This window comes from Oncorhynchus keta, chromosome 36 (genome assembly GCF_023373465.1).
Source record: "Oncorhynchus keta strain PuntledgeMale-10-30-2019 chromosome 36, Oket_V2, whole genome shotgun sequence".
Taxonomy (NCBI): domain Eukaryota; kingdom Metazoa; phylum Chordata; class Actinopteri; order Salmoniformes; family Salmonidae; genus Oncorhynchus; species Oncorhynchus keta.
In genome coordinates, this window is record NC_068456.1 from 18,221,058 (window position 1) to 18,229,915 (window position 8,858).

General features: G+C 40.2%; 1 pseudogene; it reads left to right on the plus strand.

The window, feature by feature from the left end:
• Window positions 1-3,993, plus strand: part of LOC118369408 (DDB1- and CUL4-associated factor 7-like) — a 93,889-nt pseudogene extending 89,896 nt beyond the window's left edge.
• Window positions 3,994-8,858: the final 4,865 nt, after the last annotated feature.

Below are 8,858 nucleotides of genomic sequence, written 5' to 3' on the forward strand. Positions count from 1 at the left end.
TTGATGCGGAGAACAAAATAGCTTTTCCATGGACCTTTCTTTCGTTTTAAGCGTCAATTACATCCTAATGAATAGAGTTGAATGAAAACTGTGTTTTGGGGTGTGGATGACAGAGTTAATTGTGTTTATGACTTTTAGAGTCTAATCAATAAGATGAACCTTTAGTGTCATAGAATATGTTCCGTTCTGTCTACACGTTTTGTCACACACATTATGATCATTACAGATTGATGATGTACATGTAGCTAGAAACACTAAAGGTTTATAATGAGTTTGGTGTGAACTATTTCATTGTTGATGTAAGTTAATGTTTTCATTGTTGTCATAAACTGCTATAAAGCATCATGTCAAGCACTGTATTATGTTCATAACTGCCATTACCCATTAGGGCAGGTTGGAAGCATTGCCTCATTGGTTTATCATATTATATGTGAATTCAAGTGTATCAGAATGCCTTTACAATACAGCAGTTATAATCACTTAATTATTATTCAGGGAGTCAGGTTTTGAACACAATTCAGTCATTGTCCTTCATGTGTAGTCATTTTTGTCTGTAGTCTCTAAAGACTCATTGTCCTTGCAATGACACTTAAATAAAGACATAAATAATATGGAAATGAAGTATCTCTCATTACAACTGACAGACTTGAATAGTTAGACTTGATATTGAAATGGAACAACAAGGGCCCATGCATCCTAACCTATTGGGTATCAGGCAATAGACTCAAAGGCTACAATATATGTCCCGTAGCATCCAGCCAGTATATACCAGTATATATACTATAGCAAGTGATTTTAAAGAGAATAAAGCAGAAATAAGCTATAATTGAGCCCTAATCATACCATTATCAAATGTGCAGGACTAATCCATTCCAGGACGGGGGTCTCCATTCCATACTCTCCCTCTCATCACTCATGTGAAAATATATTCTGAAGAGGTGGGCATGATGGGATAGCATTGTAATAGAATTCTGAGCACATAAAACATTGATTTAGCCCAGTCTTAATGTATATGATAATGGCTTGGGCTGTTCGGTATAGGGACTCTGTAATAAGGTGACGGAAGTCCCAGATGCATGCGTAATGGCTGTTTGATGAAAGCAGACGCCGAATGCAGATAAGACAGTTTAGTGTAGTCAGCCAGAAGTGCTCTAGGGCACAAACTTCTCTGTCCTTGTGTGAAAAGGCAAAGCCAATCACTTGTTTGAAGGACTGTGGCAAACATTTTGTTTTTTGGAGTGTCAAGTCTTTGGATGGGATGTGGTTGAAAAGATGAAGATATGGCTACATGGAGGCGATAAGGATTTTTTTGACTCCAAAGTTGCATTCCCAGTCCAAATAACTATCCTTGAATCAATCAACCAATCAATACTGTACTGTCAATGCAAACATTAGAAGTTCAATGGCATGTTTACTTTATAGCACTATGGATACAACTACTGGAGTAAACAATGTTGTCATGTGTTTGATTGAACCATTTTGCATGTGGCAAATTGTGCATTGAAGGATTCTTCAAGATAATGCCAAATGCTTTGTGTCATAGCCAACAGCATTGACTCTCATTAAAAGATGCTTGATAGTGTATTTTGCCACATGTCCTTGGTGTTTCTGAGAAATACAAATATTTTTGTAAGAAGTATTTGTTTTAAAAAAGTGCCTCTTAAGGGAGACATTCATTACTCAAAAACAAAAACAGTGAATTGATTCTAAGAGACTCCAGAGCTTCATTGAAAATGTGAAATCCTCAAAGTCTGAGCAGCTTGATCTTTTTAGCTGTTAGAGGACAAAATAAATAATGTCTGAACTGTGCAAGGTTTGAATTATAATACAGTTTTCACTCTATGAACAGCGAGAGTCCAGGAAAGAGGCTAAGTGAGAGAAAGTTAAATAAATCTGATTCCCTGCAATTTCCATACGTTTTAGACATAATGTGTCTCTAATTTCCCTGTCCGTCTGTGAACAGTTGATCAATTTCAGGCACTGCCAACATTTCTGCATTCTCAGTGTTTCAAAATGGATTGCAATGCAGTTAAAATGCTCTCATTTGTTTCTCTGCGGCGATCTAAGCTCTTGCCTGCTCCTAAAGATGATTGGGATGGAGCTTAAAGTCATTCACTTGGCGTGGACATTATAGTAAAAAAAGTAAGTGCTAGTCCTGACTTTGACAAAGACAATGTAAAAAGGGAAGTTTAATGAGAAGACTGACAGCTCGGGTAATCCATCCTGCTCTTCCAGAGGAAAAGGTTAATAGATTAAATGTTCGGAGCTCTAAACAGAAGAAAAAGCGACCTGCCACTTATTATCTGGAGCAGCCTAGTGGCTAACTTAATTTATCATCTGCGGATCAGTACAGGATTGGTTCACCTCCCAGTGAAGTGGGCCATGAGAACAGCAACTGTGTGATTACACCCATATATAGACGCCAGCATGTCATATCTGTAACGGTTTTCTTCCTGGGAAGGAGAGGAGGACCAAATTGCAGTGTGGTTATTTATAAACATCTTTAATGAAAGATGAAAACGTGAACACTACACAAAATAAGAAAATGTGGAAAAAACAAAACAGTCCTAACTGGTGCAAAACACAGAGACAGGAAACAATCACCCACAAAATACCTAAAGAATATGGCTGCCTAAATATGGTTCCCAATCAGAGACAACGAAAAACACCTGCCTCTGATTGAGAACCACTCCAGGCAACCATAGACCTACCTAGAATACTTAACAAAACACAATCCCATAGACTACAAAACCCCTAGACAATACAAGACACATAAATCACCCATGTCACACCCTGGCCTAACCAACATAATAAAGAAAACACAGAATACTAAGACCAGGGCGTGACAATATCACTCGTCTTCATACTTCCGCTCATGTCATCCAATTACACTGAATAAAATAAAAACGCAACATGTAAAGTTTTGTTACACAACAAAACGCCACAGATGTCTCAAGTTTTGCGGGAGTGTCCAATTGGCATGCTGACTGGAAGAAATGTCCACCAGAGCTGTTGCCAGATAATTGAATGTTAATTTCTCAACCATAAGATGCCTCCAACATTGTTTTCGAGAATTTGGCAGTAAGTGCAACTGGAGGTCCTGGTCCAGCCCAGGACCTCCACATCCGGTTTCTTTACCTGAGGGATCGGAGGGGTGGGGGTGTATTTCGGTCTGTATTAAAGCCCTTTTGTGGGGGAAAACTCATTCTGATAGGCTGGACCTTGCAAGTGGGTGGGCTAATTCCCTCCCAGGCCCACCCCTGGCTGCAACCCTGCCCAGTAATGTGAAATCCATAGATTAGGGCCTAATTCATTTTTTTCAATTGACTGATTACCTTTTATGAACTGTAGCGCAGTGAAATCTTTAAAAATGTTGCATGTTGTGTTTTATATTTTTGTTCAGTATATAATCTTCATAAAAAAGCAGAATATGTCTGTGACATTTGTCCTCTGATTCTCCATCTGCACCATCATGGATGATCTTTCCAGAAGGGTATCCATGTGAACAACACACTGGTGGGAACAGACAGACAGTGAAAGTGCTGATTTAGGGGCTCTGTGCACCAAGATGATTGCCCTACTGTCCTCTACTGTTCTCAATCTTTTAATATGCTTATGTACTGCACAGTAGTAGTAGAACTTTGGAAAATAGATTTAGTTAAATAAAGATGATTAGTTTGGTGCCGTTGCCAACGGCCAACAATACTCTTTTGCGTTTTTTTCCTCTCACTCTCTAAAATGCTGTGTGTCTTCTTTGAGGGAATGTTGTGTGTATGTTTGTGTGTGCGTGCGTGCGTGCGTGTGCATGTGTATGTACACTTAAAGTCTGCATCTGTGTGTGAGTGTATCTGTGTCGCAGGGGTTATCGGGCGTCAGCATTCCTTTGTGTCAGAGGTTACCCTCAGCATCCATGATGACACAGCAAATGTCGTCTCGTCCTGTCATGGCAGCCAGTGGCCATTTGACTCAAAACTGAGAGATGTCCCACAGTAAAGGCACAGCAAGGACATTATGACAAAGCTACCTCTGTGTTGAATGTAGATCGATACGACATAGTCAGAGCACTGCTCCCAGCACCATGGCCGTGTTATTTTTGCAACAAAGCAAATTAATCACAGCAATGTATAACATACTTCACAACTCTATTTGTGGATAATAGATCATTAGCATTATCTACTGAAAAACCGAATCACAGAATAGGATACGGCACAGGTAATTAAATGGTAAAAGGAAAAGCTACTTGTTAACCTAGTGTGGTTTTACAACCACCCTGGAGATTTGAAAGACCTCCGTGAGAACTTTTTAATTGGGATAATTGGTGTGAATTTGTTGACACATCTGACGGTGAGGGGTATTTCACCAATAAAGCTGTGTTTTAATGCTTCTCTCTAGAAGGTGCAGTTGTCTCTGATATGATTATGTAAGAGGAGAGAGTGAGATAGAGAACAGGGATGAGCAGAGAGACTAGCTATGATTTACAAGCCTGGCAGGATCAATCAGGACGTTGTGCTCAGCAGGCAATTACTCAACACAGCCAATGTGAAGCAGCATAGTTTAATTTACAGCCATCTAACCAACAGAGAAGATGAGCAAGCCAGGTCTGTGCTGTATGTGAAAGAGGGTGATCTCAGTGTGTCTGGCACAGTGGTGCTACAGCACTCTGTTTAGGGTCGGTTCAAGGTCAGGTCCTTCCAAAATGAGTTTTTGTAGAAAGCTGTAATCGAGACCACACTCTTCCAGTTGTAGGTATTCCTGCCTGGTGGACAGTAAATATAGCTACTAAAGACAGTCTACAAAATGGCTGCTGATAGCCTTTTGGTCATTGTTATATAGTGGTGCAGTTGGACATGGAATCTAAGGGCTCATGCAACAGCTATAGGCATAGACCACTTGTAGGCCATTTAGATAGAATGGACATGTACAGAACATATGTGCTGCATCAGCAGCACTCTATATTGAGAAGTGCGAGGTATCATACAGCTGTGCGAACCACCATTATCATCGGTTACATGCTGCTGACATACGCCATAGGGCCATAATACAGCTGGTGCCAGGCACTGATTTGCTATTCAGACCTGACACATACAGTCATAACATGAATGAATGACTGACAGCAGTATTGTCTGTTAAATACCACAGGCTAACACTGCATAATGTCTCCTGACTGAGACATTTCTTAACTGCTTGCCTGGCTTCAGGTGCTACATGAGTTGGTGATTGTGATTTGTGATTACAGCTTGAATGTAATTTGTCTTAGTTTAAAGTAAAGCTTACAGTATCACACAACACTGCACACATTGTAAAAGGCCAGCAGCACACAAAGTCCCTCAAGCATCAATAAGCTACAACTCAGGCTAATCACGCTTATATAGTTTAGGCTTCTAAACAGATGTATCAAAATGTATTGGTTTGATTACATTAGAATACTAAAGGTGCAGTATGTCAAGACTTTGACATGTTTTGTGTGTGTGGGTAGAAAGAGGACAAAAGTGAAGATTTGATGGGATCTCAAATGTTGCTGATTTTAGTTGTGCTAATCCAGTTCAAAATATTATTTTCAGCCTCATTTTCCGGATCCCAGTTGAATAACGGCCGAAACACAAACGTTTTTACCAATGAAACCCTACTAATCCATGAGCCAGACCCCCACATTTGGGCCGCCGAGCTCACTTGGGGGGATGATGTCTCAGTGATTTTCTTGAGGGTCTATTTTCCTCAAATTAAAAAATGTGTGATAGCAGTGCAGCAATGGCAGCTTTCTCTGTGTTATCCCTCTCTATCCTCTCTCCGTCCCATTCATTTTCCCCAAATGGATTTAAGCCTATGACAATGTCAGTATACAACAACTTATTGCTCATGTATACCCTTTAATCATATACAGGTAACTTCCAAAATAAAGGAAACACCAACATAAAGTGTCTTAGTAGGGCGTTGGGCACCACGAGCCAGAACAGCTTCAATGCATCTTGGCATTGTTCTACACATGTCTGGAACTCTATTGTAGGAATGAACGCCATTCTTCCACGAGAAATTCCATAATTTGGTGTTTTGTTGATGGTGGTGGAAAACACTGTCTCAGCTGCTGTACCAGAATCTCCCTTAAGTGTTAAGTTGGGTTGAGATCTGGCGACTGACACACACACACACTTAAATCCCCTATGCTCCTTTGAGACCCCTCTTTCAAAGTCACTTCTTCTAGCCATGGAAGCCAAAATAATGGGCAACTGGGCTTTTTTTTATACGTGACATTTATGATATGATGTTAAATTGATTAATTCACTCAGGAACCACACCTGTGTGGAAACACCTGCTTTCAACACACTTTGTATACCTAACTTACTAAAGTGTTTCCTTTATTATCGCAGTTATCTGTATCATTCGTAAGCTTAGATTAACAGCTATCCATCAGACACATTTTCGGAATGTTCAGGTGACCTTTGACATCTAGGGTACATATCAGTATTACTGGTATAAATTGCTTTATAAAGAAAACCCTGATTAATTTTGTTTGACAAGTTGTTCTGAAAGGTCATGAAATTACCTTTCAAATTATATGTAATTTATTAACCAACTTTGAAATCACCAGCTTCAACTATTGTAAAAAATAATAACAAAAAATTATAATAATCATTTTAAAATGTTTTTTTTTAAATAGACCATATTGTCAAATAAAATAAAATTGTATTTGTCACATGCCGCCGAATACAACAGGTATTCCCTTACAGTGAAATGCTTACTTACAAGCTCTTAACCAACAATTCAGTTAAGAAAATAACTAACAAATAACTAAAGGTAACAAATAACTAAAGAGCAGCAGTAAAATAACAATAGCGAGGCTATATACAGGGGGTACCGCTACAGAGTCAATGTGCGGAGGCACCGGTTAGTCAAGATAATTAAGGTAATATTTACCTGTGGGTAGAGTTATTAAAGTGACTTATGCATAGATAATAACAGAGAGGAGCTCTAGTGTAAAAGGGGGGGTGCAAGTAGTCTGGGCAGCCATTTGCTCAGATGTTCAGTAGACTTATGGCTTGGGGGTAGAAGCTGTTTAGAAGCCTCTTGGACCAAGACTTGGCATTCTGGTACCGCTTGTCGTGCGGTAGCAAAGAGAACAGTCTATGACTAGGGAGTCTGGAGTCTTTGACCATTTTTAGGGCCTTCCTCCCTCTGACACCGCCTGGTAAACAGGTCCTGGATGGCAGGAAGCTTGGCCCCAGTGATATACTGGGCCTTACGCACTACAACTCTGTGGAAGGTCAGTTCAACTCCGCTAGCACGTTGTGGAACACACCTTCCATGTAGTTGCATTATTTTCCATTGGACCCCCACGTCGATGATCCCTTCCTTTGTTAAAAATAATATTATATTTCCCTTGACGTAGTAATGCTGAATGTAGAAATGTGCTCAACATACCCAACTCTACCCTAGGTGAGCAATAACTTGTTGTATACTGACAGTGTTTGTCGCAGAGTTAAACCCCAATGGGGGAAAAATTAATGTAATGGAGGGATGAAAGAAAGTGTGAACACAGAGCAAGCTGTCATTGCTGCTCTGGCGCTGTACCACACATTTTCCAACTCTAGGGACATAGACCCTCAAGAAAATCACCATGAAACATCATCACTCCAAGTGGACCTGACCGACTTTTCTGGCTAATTTGACTGCATGATCTGCTCACGGAAAACATCCACTCATTGAAGTGCAGACTGTCAGCTCAAGCAAGGATCATCCGACGGATGGAGGCTTCAGAAATACACGAGGCAAAGTTGCTGATGTCTTTCCACATCAGTAGATGTTATAAAACTTAAAAACACAGAAAAATGACAGTAACTGGACAAACATAATGTATAAATAGTCAGGACAACATTATGAACTTGATCAGTACTATGTACATACAACAGTTTTTTATAACACATTTTCAAGATTAAAAGAAAATGGGTTCACAAAACACATTTCCTCAATGTAGCATATCCCTATTTGGGAAACCTTAAGGTAAATTTTTCTCGGAAAGACCACATGTTAAAGAGCCAATTAGACCCCCAGCTGCAGTGTTTCAGTGTTTCAGTGTTTCCACTGTGGCCTAATGGATCACGTGACCACCGTGAGATGAGGGAGTGCATGCGACACATTTCTACATCAAGCACAAGCCCTCACAGCTCCCAATTAATAAATGAAGAGATCTCTCAAAGAGTACACAAATTATTAGCCTAGAGTAGGTGGAGGAGACAGGGAAAGGGAAGAAGAGAAGAGTTAAGGGGAGGTGAGGCTGGGCCGGGGGAGAGCTGCATACTGAGTAACAGCAGGTAACCTCTGTGTACATATCACTGGATTTACTCTGCATGATTAATAGATTTCCCCCAGGGAGGCATGTTGTCTTTGATCAGATTAATAAAGTGATTAGAGGGAGACATATGTCTTCAATTACTTTCAGATGTTTTGAGTTCTCAATGTTGTTACAGTATGAGGGGGAAACTGCGGGGATGCAATTGCAGCGCTTATTGAGGGAGTGCTTTTTCAATCGCATAATGGTGACAGGGAAATCCCAGCCTTCTATAGCAAGATGGAAGCCATGACTATAACAATATAACCGCACAATCAACAAGGCATGCTTTCTCTACCCATGGTCCCCGGTGGTCGTAAACATGCCGCGTTACGTCAGGGTGGATTTCACTCACCAAAGACTACACTGTAAACAGCAAGTGGTCACAGTTACTACTGTCTGAGACAAAATAGCCTACTCTACAAAGAGCTAGATTTGCAGTATAGAGATCTATGTAGAGGTATGCAGAGTAACATCTACAACTGTACAGGAAAAGATGAAAAGTCCTTCTAAAAAGCAGCAAAATGGTAACCAC